Genomic DNA, 12,262 nt, shown 5'->3' on the forward strand with positions numbered 1-12,262 from the left:
TTTTGTAAATCTTAATTGAGAGTTTTATTGGTGGAGTATTATAGAAGGGAAGGTAACAGAGATTAGAGTAAGTAATGGTAAACAGTTGTCAGTTAATTATTTTCTGTTATACTTTAAGAAATGAAGTTGTTAATTTTTACTTTAAATAGTTCTTGGCCACTTGAACTTTTACAGATTAATGCACGGGATAAATCTTTTCTGTGTTGCTGGTTTTAAATTAAGCAGGAGAGTTTAACCTGTGTCCTAACATGTTGCCTCAAGACTCAAGAGTTCTAGTGCTTTCCCACAAGGTTTCCTACATAAACTTAAGGATATCTAAAAGTCGATATCAATATTTTCATTCACACTCGACTTGATTTGCTGCTAAATTTGGGTTGTTTGCAAATTCTGCGCATCCTTTCTCCACCTTGTGCGTTTCTCCAGTAATACTTCAAACACTTATTCCAAACTTCTCTTCCAGCATTTAAACTTCTCTCAAATAACTAGTTCCTATTCGGTAAGTTCCTGGCTTTTGAACTTCTTTGGGATGTAGAGTCATAGAGTCATAGAGATGTACAGCACGGAAACAGACCCTTTTGTCCAACCCGTCCATGCCGACCAGATATCCCAACCCAATCTAGTCCCACCTGCCAGCACCCGGCCCATATCCCTCCAAACCCTTCCTATTCATATACCCATCCAAATTGCCTTTTAAATGTTGTAATTGTACCAGCCCCCACCACTTCCTCTGGCAGCTCATTCCATACACGTACCACCCTCTGAGTGAAATAGTTGCCTCTTAGGTCTCTTTTATATCTTTCCCCTCTCACCCTAAACCTACACCCTCTAATTCTGGACTTCCCCACCCCAGGGAAATGACTTTGTCTATTTATCCTATCCATGCCCCTCATGATTTTATAAACCTCTATAACAATACCGCTCAGCCTCCGACGCTCTGGAGAAAACAGCCCTACCCTATTCAACCTCTCCCTATAGCTCAAATCCTCCAAACCTGGCGACATCCTTGTAAATCTTTTCTGAACCCATTCAAGTTTCACAACATCTTTCTGATAGGAAGAAGACCAGAATTGCATGCAATATTCCAACAGTGGCCGAACCACTGTCCTTTACAGCTGCAACATGACCTCCCAACCTCTGTACTCAATACTCTGACCAATAAAGTAAAGCATACCAAACGCCTTCTTCACTACCACCTGCGACTCCACTTTCAAGGAGCTATGAACCTGCACTCCGAGTTCTCTTTGTTCAGCAACACTCCAAGAACCTTACCATTAAGTGTATAAGTCCTACTGAGATTTGCTTTCCTAAAATGCAGCACCTCACATTTATCTGAATTAAACTCCATCTGCCACTTCTCAGCCCTTTGGCCCATCTGGTCCAGATCCCATTGTAATCTGAGGTAACCCTCTTCGCTGTATCTTGATACAACTTCTGAAATCTAAGTCACTCCAGTTACGACAAGCCTCTGAGAATTCCTTCACCTCTGCCCTCTTGTTCATCCCCCATGCCATCTGTCTCTATCGAGAACCTAAACTCCTTCATAAAGCTCTTTGCCTGCCCAACTCTCACTCCTTACCCAATTGACCAAGCCTTGAATCACACAGCCTCATGTCTCCTTCTTTGCTTCAGAGCCATAGCCAAAACCTCTGGCAATTTCGAACTTCTGACTTGTGAGGTAATATCATCACAGGCAGTGCCGCAATTGGCTTGGGCTCTTTGTCTGATCCTTTTACTTGATCTCCCATTACATGCATTGGTCAGGACCAACTGATGGAACTCATTCACACCTATATGGAGTCTATGCATGAATGGGAATGAGTGTATTGCCAGCAGTGAGTTGGCATGACATGCCCTCTCAACTATTGATATCTTGATAATCTCCAGGTTTAAGGAAACAGCATCGAGTTCAGTCTTGTGTCTTTGGAAATTAAGGTCAGTAGTTCCGGTGAGGGGCAGGGAATGTGAATGGTATTTTAAAAAACACACTGCAAAGGATAAAGAAAATTAGTTTAGCTTCGGGGAGATAGTGATATTGAGTTTCCTCAAAGTGCAGTCTGCCTTCCTTAATCCCTTTGCCACAAACAAGATTAGAGGCTTCCATTCCACTCGGAGCTGTGGAACTGCAGTGATAATCCTTTAGCAGCATGGACTGCTCACTTCTGTTATAGTGTCAGCATCTACAGGTTAAATGTTCATACACACAGCAGCAAGATGCATCATCACTAGTTAAACAGTCCGCAATGAGCCACTTACCTCGCAATGTAATCCACAGCCCCTTATGGTGAAATGGGTTCCACTGCACCTTATAGTATCATGAGTTCTGCATTCCCTAATGGATGGACTTACACTGTTCTTCATAGTACCATGTATCCACTGCCCCTCATAATGTGGTATGATCCACACACTGTTATGAATACATGGGATAAATATGGTGTAATAGGATCCATAGATGCTAGCAGGATAAGTAGATCCACAGCCTCATGCTGTAGAATAGGATCCATTGGCTGTCCCATGCAGTCAGGCCTACTGTTCCTCAGAATACAATGGAATTCACTACCCCATTGTATCTTTCCTACAAAAATGCACTGTCTTGCACTGACCTTATGTTGAATGTTATTTTCCAATTGTACACCTGTCTCAGGGAGGTCTCACAGAGCTAAATAACTACATAACTGAAGACTTGGTGTCAGTGGAGGAATGAAGGAAGTCACTGATAATAGCTATCATTTAGCACTTGTGTGGCACAGCCATTTATTTGCAACACACGAGGCTAAGCCTGAATGTCTTGTGCTGCCTGAAGGCAGGGATACTTTATAATAATGAATTTTGATTAGAAAAGGACATTGTGCAATCATTCGAGCAACTCCACTTCTGACCTTACAAATCATAGAATCCCAACAGTGTGGAAGCAGGCCAATCAGCCCATCAAGTCCACACCGAGCTTCTGAAGAGCATCTCACCAATCCCTGTAACCCTGCATTTCCCATGACGAATCCATCTAACCTACACATACCCTGAATATTATGGGCAATTTAGCACGGCCAATCCACCTAACCTGCACATCTTCGGACTGTGGGAGGAAAACCACGCAGACACTGGGAGTATGTGCAAACTCCATATTGTCGCACAATGGTAGAATTGAAGCTGGGTCCCTGGTGCAATCAGGCAGCAGTGCTAACCAATGAATCACCATGCTATCCACTAAACCATTGATGAAGTTGTTTGAAAGTGTTTGGGTTTAGAGCTAACAGCAATGAGGAACTCCTGTAGCAATATCCTAAGGCTGCGCTGATTGAGGTCCAGCAACTGCAATCATTTGCCTTTGGTTAAAATTTGAATACAGCCACTAAGAGGTTTCCATTGATTATTGTTAACTTCAATTTTCCTCAGGATCTTTGCTGCTATACTTGGTGAAAGGCCAAAGGCAGTCAGTCTCACATCATTGCTGATGGAGCTTGTGATCATGATTACGTCGCCGTGGTGATGAGGACTGGAGTTGAGTGGTCCTGGAGAAACCCAAGCTGAGTATCAGAGAGCACACTACTGGTCAGTTAATGGCAGCTTGTAGCATCAAATCGACAGCAGTGGTTCAAGAAGGTAGCTTACCCCCACTTTCTCAAGGACAACTTTTTTAAAAATTCATTCCTGGGCTGAGGGCATCGTCGGGTTGGCCAGTATTTATTGTCCATCCCTAATTGCCCAGTGGGGAGTTAAGAGTCAACCACATTGCTGTGGGTCTGGAATCACATGTAGGCCAGACCAGGTAAGGATGGCAGTTTCCTTTCCTAAAGGGCACTAATGAACCAGATGGGCCTTTCTTGATAATGAGTTAGAATCTTAAATGCAGGTTTGTTAAATTAAATTCAAACTGCACTATCTGCCTTGGCAGGATTTGAGCCCAGGTTCCTAGAACATTACCTAAGTCACTGGATGAACAGTCTCGCGATAATACCACTGGGCCATCGCCTCCCTAAGACTAGGCAATAAATACTGGCCCAGCCAGCAACGCCCACATCCAATGAGTGAACTTTTACAAACATCATTGACACCTTCCACCACTTGTTGATGATCACATGTAAAACCGATGGATGGTAATGGGCTTGATTATGTTTGTACCACTTTTTGTGGACAGGGAATGGTTAGACAGGTGGCCAGTATAGTTGCACTAGACCAGCTTGGTATAGACAGTGCTGTTTCTGAAGAACAATGTTCAGCGCTCCCTTGGCATATTGTCAACACATATAGCCTCTGATATGTTCCATGACTCAGCCACGTTTTGCTATGATATAAACAGATCAAATTGCTCCATTTCTGATATGGGGGAGTTCAGCAGGAGGCTTGGTTCTTTGAGCATCAGCCATGTCTTCTGGGCTCACAAGTTGGACTGGGTAATCAACAAGGACAGAAATGTTCACAGGATGTCCTCACCCTGCTAATTGCTAATTTATTCACTACAATCATTGGACAATCCAGATGGACAAGAACAAAATGTAAATTAAAATACCATTGCTTTAAAAACATAATGAGGCAAGGTTCTGAGAGAAAATTAAAATCCTCATTTCTGCCCAGAAAACATTATCTGCAAACAGCGCCTCCTACTACTGGACTCACCCACAAGCAGACGTCCTTTTCATATTCAAGTGAAGATCATTCAGGATCTCATAACAGATCTGTCACCTCCCCTCTCACTCTTCAAAAAACCAGTAGAGACACGCTCATTCTGACCATCCTAGTCTCATAAAACAACCGACTTATTCCAGTTTTTTATCTAGTAATCCCCCTCCAAACTACCTGCAATTCGTTTAAATCCATCCTTTAACAAGGAGACCGAAACTACACATAGGATGTTCATTGGGATAGAGTGATTGCCTTGTGCACTAATCTGTCTCTGAAAGTGGACAAGATGAAAGAGGTGGTTGCTGACTTCAGGAGGGCACAAAGCGGCCACTCTCCACTGGATATCAACAGCTCTCCCATGGAGCTTGAGAAGAGCACAAATTTCTTGGTGTACACCTGGCAGAGAATCTCACCTGGGCACTCAACACCAACATCATAGCCAAGAAAGCCCAGCAGCATCTCTACTTTCTGCACAGGCCGAGGAAAGCCCACCTCCCACCTCCTCCATCTTCAACATATTCCACAGAGGGTTCATTGAGAGTACCCTGAACTGCTATATCTCTGCCTGGTTCAGGAATTGTACCATCTTAGATCTTTGTGAATGGCACTGTGGCTCAGTGGTTAGCACTGCTGTCTCACAGCACTAGGAACCTAGGTTTGATTCCATCCTTGGGTGACTGTCCATGTGAAGTTTGCACATTCTTCCCATGTCTGCATGAGTTTCCTGCCACAGTCCAAAGATGTGCAGGCCAGGTGATTTGGCCAAGGGAAGTTGCCCCACAGTGTTCAGGGAAGTGTAGGTTGGGTGCATTAGTCAGGGGTTAAATGTAGGGGAATGGGTCTGGGTGGGTTACTCTTTTGAGGGTTAGTGTGGACCTGTTGGGCTGAAGGGCCTGTTTCCACACTGTCGGGATTCTATGAACACGTAAGACCCTACAATCGATAGTGAGACAGCTGCAAAGATCATCGGCAACTCTCTTCCCTCCATAACAGACATTTACACCACATGCTGCATCTGAAAGGCTAAGTGCATTGTGGAAGACCCCGCACACCCCTCACTCAAACTCATCTCCCTCCTGCCATCTGGCAGAAGATACCGGAGCATTCAGTCTCTCATGGCCAGACTATGCAACAGTTTCTTCCTCCAAGCCATCAGACTCCTTAACACTGTCTGATTGGACTCTTTCCCATCTGAAATTCTTTGCACAATTTTGAATTGCTGCTAGAAAAATTGTTCTTCTATTATACTGTAACTTGAGTGCTTTGCAATTCTTATGCACTTTATGCCTTGTACGTTGTGTCGTTTGTGCTGTCTATGTGCCATTCTCAGTCCTGGAGGAATACTGTCTCATTTTTACTGTATCAGTTGTACATAGTAGAAATGACAAATAAACAGCTAATCTACTAAATAGGTTGGGACTCTACACATGGGAATTTAGAAACATAGGATCCTAAAGGGGTTTGACAGGATAAATGCAGAAAGGATATTTCCCGTCATGGGAGATGCAAGGACCAGAGAGCACAGTCTCAGAATTAAAGGGTGGCAATTTAAGGCAGACTTGAGGAGGAATTTCTAATGGAATAATCAAGTCATACAGCTCTCTCAGAGGGTTGTGAGTCTTTGGAACCTCTTACCACAGAGAGCTGTGGGGGCAAAGAAACATAGAAACAACAGCAGGAGTAGGCCATTCACCCCCTCAAGCCTGCTCCATCATTCAGTATAACCATGGCTGATCATTGAGATCAATAACCTAATCCTGCCCTTCATCCCTATATCCCTTGGTCTCAATGGCCACAAGAGTTATATCTACCTCTTTCTTGAAAACACGTCCATACCAACCCTCTGAAGAGTAACCCCCCCAGACCTATTCCCCTACATTTTCCCTGACTAATGCACCACACCTACACATCCCTGAACACTATGGACAATTTAGCATGGCCAATCCATGTAACCTGCACATCTTTGGACTGTGGGAGGAAACCGGAGCACCCGGAAGAAACCCACGCAGACACGGGGAGAATGTGCAAATTCCACACAGTCGCCCGGGGCTGGAATCGAACCAGCAAACCAGGGCCCCTGGCACTGTGAGGCAGCAGTGCTAACTACTGAGCCAGCCCAGTCTTTAAGTAGCAAATGATGGCACTTTAATTTAACTTACATTTCTATGCTTTGCATGTTAATCATAGATCATAGAATCCTTACAGTGTGGAAACAGGCCATTTGGCCCAAGTCCACACTGACCTTCCACAGAGTGACCCACTCCCCTACCCTATTACTCTACATTTACCCCCAACTACTGCGCCTAACCGACACATCCCTGAACACTATGGGCAATTTAACATAGCCAATTCACCTAAAACTGTGCAAGGAAACCCACTCAGACCCAGGGAGAATGTGCTAACTCCACACAGACAGTCGCCTGATGCTGGAATCGAACCTGGGACCCTGGTGCTGTGAGGCAAAGTGCTAACGACTGAACCACCATGCCACCCATGTTGCTGAAAGAGAAGATATAGTTCTGGTTTCATTTTTAACTTTGCAATTTTTGGTTCTGTGAAGATTAGATTACTTACAGTGTGGAAACAGGCCCTTCGGCCCAACAAGTCCACACCGACCCGCCGAAGCGCAACCCACCCATACCCCTACATTTGCCCCTTACCTAACACTACGGGCAATTTAGCATGGCCAATTCACCTGACTTGCACATCTTTGGAGTGTGGGAGGAAACCGGAGCACCCGGAGGAAACCCACGCAGACACGGGGAGAATGTGCAAACTCCACACAGTCAGTCGCCTGAGGCGGGAATTGAACCCGGATCTCTGGCGCTGCGAGGCAGCAGTGCTAACCACTGTGCCACCGTGCCGCCCACAAAGTCTCAGGTTTGTCTATAAATTCATTTTTAATGAAGCTTTGTAGCCTTAGAAAAGAGCAAGGATTTGACAGTCAAAGGTGTTCTTTTTTGAGTTAGAAAAATGGCTGCTGCCTAGCTGCAAGATGTCCAATGAGAGAGAGAGAGAGAGACAGAAACATGGTTAAAATCAACAAGTTGATATGAGCCGGTGGGCACTTCAGATGATGGAGGCTGAAGTGTTACAGTGTAAGAAGGCTGTCCAGATACTGATGGACATTCTGGGGCTTTTGCCTGAAGTGTCGATTTTCCTGCTCCTCGGATGCTGCCTGACCTGCTGTGCTTTTCCAGCACCACTCTAATCTAGAATCAGATACTGATGGAAGCTGAGTTTATGGAAAACTCATTTTTGCCCTGAAGTTGTTTCCAAATCTGTGACAAAAATGCTCCAAAGCCTTTTACAGTTCTGTCAGATGATCAAGAAGCTTTAGTGTGGAGAGAAAGGTGAGATCTCCTTGAGGTTTGATTGTTGGTAAGGTCATTGTTGTTCTAAAAGGGTTGAATCATTCTCTCTGATATTTGCAGACTAGTTCTCATATAGCAGAACATAGTTTGAGTTTCCCTTTAAACATAAATATTTATATCCATTTATATAAACTTATATGTATAATGGGCAAGTATTTTACGTGGAAAGTGGTTTCCAATGGTGTTCTTCAGTATTGGGTCTCAGGCAGATTGTGGTATTGAGCAACGAACTGGACTTAACTGTGGGAGGCATGATTGGGAAATTTGCAGATGACACAAAACATTGACCATGCAATTGAGGAACAGGAGCAGTCTTTCAAGAAGGAAGGTGATATCTACAGGAAGGAGAAAGCTCCCCTTGTCCGTGACAGATGTCCTTTACCAGGGTGGTACAGGTCAGGCAGGATGTAGTTGACACCCAGTTCCAGTATAGTGGACTGTTTAATCATAATGCCAGCTTTTAGTCTGCATGGCAAGGGTGAACTGCAGCCTCTATTGGTTTTGTTTGTGTTCCCTTTGGCAGCTGTAAATAAAAGCTCATGCTTGGAATTGTCCGATTACTTTTCGTATGTGACGTTCCCCTGCTGGACAATGACAAGCTATAGTAAAGAGTGAGCACTGTGCACTGTATACCAGTGACCAACAGAGGCTATTGGACAGGGCAAAACTAGAGGAGAAAGTGAGGACTGCTAGAGAAGTCAGAGTCGAAAAATGTGGCGCTGGAAAAGCACAGCAGGTCAGGCTCATTCAAGAAGCAGGAAAGTAGACGTTTCGGGCATAAGCCCTTCATCAGGTATGTGGATGGAGAAGGGGGCTGAGAGATAAATAGAGGGGTGGAGCTGAGGGGAAGGTAGGTGGGAAGACGATGGGTGGATGTAGGTGGGGGGGTAATTATGATAGGTCAGAGTGAAGCATTGAGTGGATAGATGGGAGGGAAGATGGACATGTAGGACAAGTCAAGAGGATGGTGCTGAGAGTTGCATCTGGGGTGAGGGGGGGAGGGGAGTTTTAGAAACTGATGAAGTTGATGGCGATGTTGTGTGGTTGAAGGGTCCCAAGGTGGAAGATGAGACGTTCCTCCTCCAGGTGGTGGGTGGCCCCAAGCTACAGACTGGTTAAACAGCAACCAGGGCAAGAGAATGGGGTAACACGTGCAAGTGTTGTCCACGTACCGTGCGCCTGATGTGCCATTTCACTGCTGGTGAGCAGCAAACCCAGATGTTTTTCTGCACGCACAACTCTATCAAAGGTGGTGCAGATGTGAGGGACACTGGTTTTTGGCAGATATCTACTGAGAGGTGAGTTGTTCTGGGAATGGTGCATGGTAAATTGTGGCTAGAATTCATTTTTGCTTCATTCATGGGATGAAGTTGTTGCTAGCATTTATTGCCCATCCCTAATTGCCCAGAGGACAGTTCAGAGTCAACCACATTCTGTGGGTCTGGAGTCACCTGTAGGCTAGGCCAGGCCAGGTAAGGATGGCAGTTTGCTTCCCTAAAGGGCATTAGTGAACCAGATGGGATTATCCTGACAATCATCATTAAACCCTTACTTTAGAGATTTTTATTGAATCCAAATTCCACCATCTCCCGTAGCAGGATTTGAACCTGAGTCCCCAGAGTATTACCTGGGTCTCTGGACTAACAGCCCAGCAAGAATACCACTGGGCCATCACCTCACATGGACATAACAGACACCATAGGGGTATGATGGAGTAGTTATTGAGGCACGTTCAGTAAGACACAGTGAGAAATCATGGACATAACAGACACCATAGGGGTGTGATGGAGTAGTGATTGAGGCACATTCAGTAAGACACAGTGAGAAATCATGTTGTGCCTGTTGGTGAGAATTCCTTCAAATACTCAAAGAGCCACATTGAAAAAAATGTTAAGATTTATCCTCTAGTATTTAATGAACAAATGAGTACAAAGTGCTTCCCAGAATCACTGACCTGCAAGAAAATTGCATGCAGGAGCAAGTCTGAAGTGGGAGATGACAAGGTGGGAGGAGTGGAGAGAATTAAACCTATTACATGTTTGTCTGGTTTGATAAAACAAAAACAGATGTTTCATTTATTTGTTACTTTAGTTAAAAAGGCCTGTTGCTGAGAGAGACATTCTTAACAAAAAGCAACACCTTTGTGGGCAATTATCTATAGGTTTAAAGCAATTTAAACACTGGAAAACCATGTATCTTTTAGCTTGGAAGTTCTAATCCATAAATGGAATCCTCGGCCTAATTATGTACCACACATCCACAGTACAAAGTAATGTGAAGCCCTATTAGGCTTAGTCCAAAGGCTGAAACTCTGAATGATTTTTATCTCCCCAGGCTTGATTATCCTAATCAAATTAAGTCAATATGACTAATCCTCTTCTTTTCTCCCTTTCTAGTTTGATGTTCCACTGCTAAACCCTCTCAAGGATGATGAAAGGCTTCCTCTCTTTCTCCTCTACTGCAACATCATTGATCCCCTCGCTGATAACAAAAGGCTTTCTCCCTATCCTCTGCTGCCACACTGCTGATCCCCTTAAGAATGAAGAGCATCCTGTCTCTGCTACAGTGCTACACTGCCTGTCCTCTCATTGACAGCAATAAACTTCAAATGGAAGTGCATTTTCTATTGCACTGGTCGAAATGTTATAAAACTGCTTTATTTCACTTTCAGGGTTTTAACAACAATATTTTGCATTTATTTGTCATCCTTGAGGCTATAAAATATGCTAAGATGTTTCACGGGAGTGTTATCAAACAAGATTGGGCATGAAGCCACATAAAGTATTATTAGGGCAGATAGCTAAAGGCTTGGTCAAAGTTGTAGAAGGAATACCTTAATAAGAACACAAGAATACGAGAATAGGAGCTGGAATAGGCCGATAAAGCCTGTTCTGCCATTCAGTACAGAATCATCGAATCGTTATGGTGCAGAAAACTAAACATATTCAACATTGGAACAGCCACAACTCTCTGGATGACAAAATCCACAATATTTTGAGTGAAGAGATTTCTCCTCATCATTTTCTTTTTGAAACTGTGCTCTCATGTTCTGATCAAGGAAAACAATCCCCCAGTCTCTATCTTGATATGCTCCATCAGAACCTTGTCTATTACAGTATGATTTTCTCTAAGTCTTCTAAATTCCAGGACGTATAAGCCCAATTAACTCAGCCTTACATCATAAAATAACCATCATCCCAAGGACCTGCACTGAGCGATCTCCAACATCAAGTATTTCTTTCCTCAAGTTAAAGAAAAACTGCAATGCAATTTTTCAGGTCTCTTTCATCAATTGTACCGAGACTTCCTTAATCATGCCCTCCAGTATTCTTTGCTAATTGCTTGTTGTTCTTGCAAGGTAACGTCCTGTGTTCCTGATACAACTCCACTCAAATATCCCTGAAAAGCAACATTTGGGGGTGTCTGAAGGAAAAAGGGTGGGGTAGAGATTTGGGAAAGGAGCTACAGAGCTTAGAGCCAAGGCAGTTGAAGGTATGACCAAAAATAGTGGAGCTGGAAAAGCATCGAGAATTTAAATAATAAAGTGGAAAGACAGAAATGCCTGCACTTATATAGAGTGTAGAAGCTTTGCATAATGCATCACCCAATTAATTTATTTTTGGGTTTAGTGACTGAATGCCAGTGATTATTTGGAGATGCCGGTATTGGACTGGGGTGTACAAAGTTAAAACTCACACAATACCAGGTTATAGTCCAACAGGTTTAATTGGAAGCACTAGCTTTCGGAGCACAGCTCCTTCATCAACCATCTGATGAAAGAGCGGCATTCTGAAAGCTAGTGTGCTTCCAATTAAACCTGTTGGACTATAACCTGGTGTGTTATTTTTAACTTTGAATGCCAGTGACTATTGCCAGTGACAATTGTTGTCAACAACTGCCCACCTAAATTCAATCGATTAACACAACACCTAGCAAGCAGAACTTGCTGTACAAACTCAGCAGGCCTGGCAGCACCTGTGAAGAGAGAAGCAAGTTCGATACGAGTTCTTCAGAATGTTCACCGGTGCTGCCAGACCCGCTGAGTTTCTGTAGCAATCTCTTTTTTTTTGTTTGTCTCAGATCCCAGCATCCTCAGTGCTTTGCTTTATAGAAATAAACCAATTGGTCAGCCATGATCACATATTAACATGTGCCTGCACTTCATTATTATTGAACGCTTCAATAAGAGGCTTCTTTCCTCGATTCTGTTACTTTACAACTTATGTCTTCAACATTCAAAAGCACTTTCTTTTGTTCTTTTTTCACTTGAA

At 43.7% G+C, this 12,262-nt stretch overlaps 1 long non-coding RNA gene across 1 annotated transcript in view; it reads left to right on the forward strand.

Annotated features, from left to right (window-relative positions):
- LOC122555239 overlaps nt 1-11,621 on the forward strand; it is a 45,960-nt gene extending 34,339 nt beyond the window's left edge. The window contains exon 3 of the long non-coding RNA XR_006313215.1: nt 10,388-11,621. This is a non-coding gene — a long non-coding RNA (uncharacterized LOC122555239). The remainder of the gene's footprint in view (nt 1-10,387) is intronic.
- Nucleotides 11,622-12,262: the final 641 nt, after the last annotated feature.

The sequence above is a fragment of the Chiloscyllium plagiosum genome, chromosome 1 (genome assembly GCF_004010195.1).
Source record: "Chiloscyllium plagiosum isolate BGI_BamShark_2017 chromosome 1, ASM401019v2, whole genome shotgun sequence".
NCBI classification, from domain to species: Eukaryota; Metazoa; Chordata; class Chondrichthyes; order Orectolobiformes; family Hemiscylliidae; genus Chiloscyllium; species Chiloscyllium plagiosum.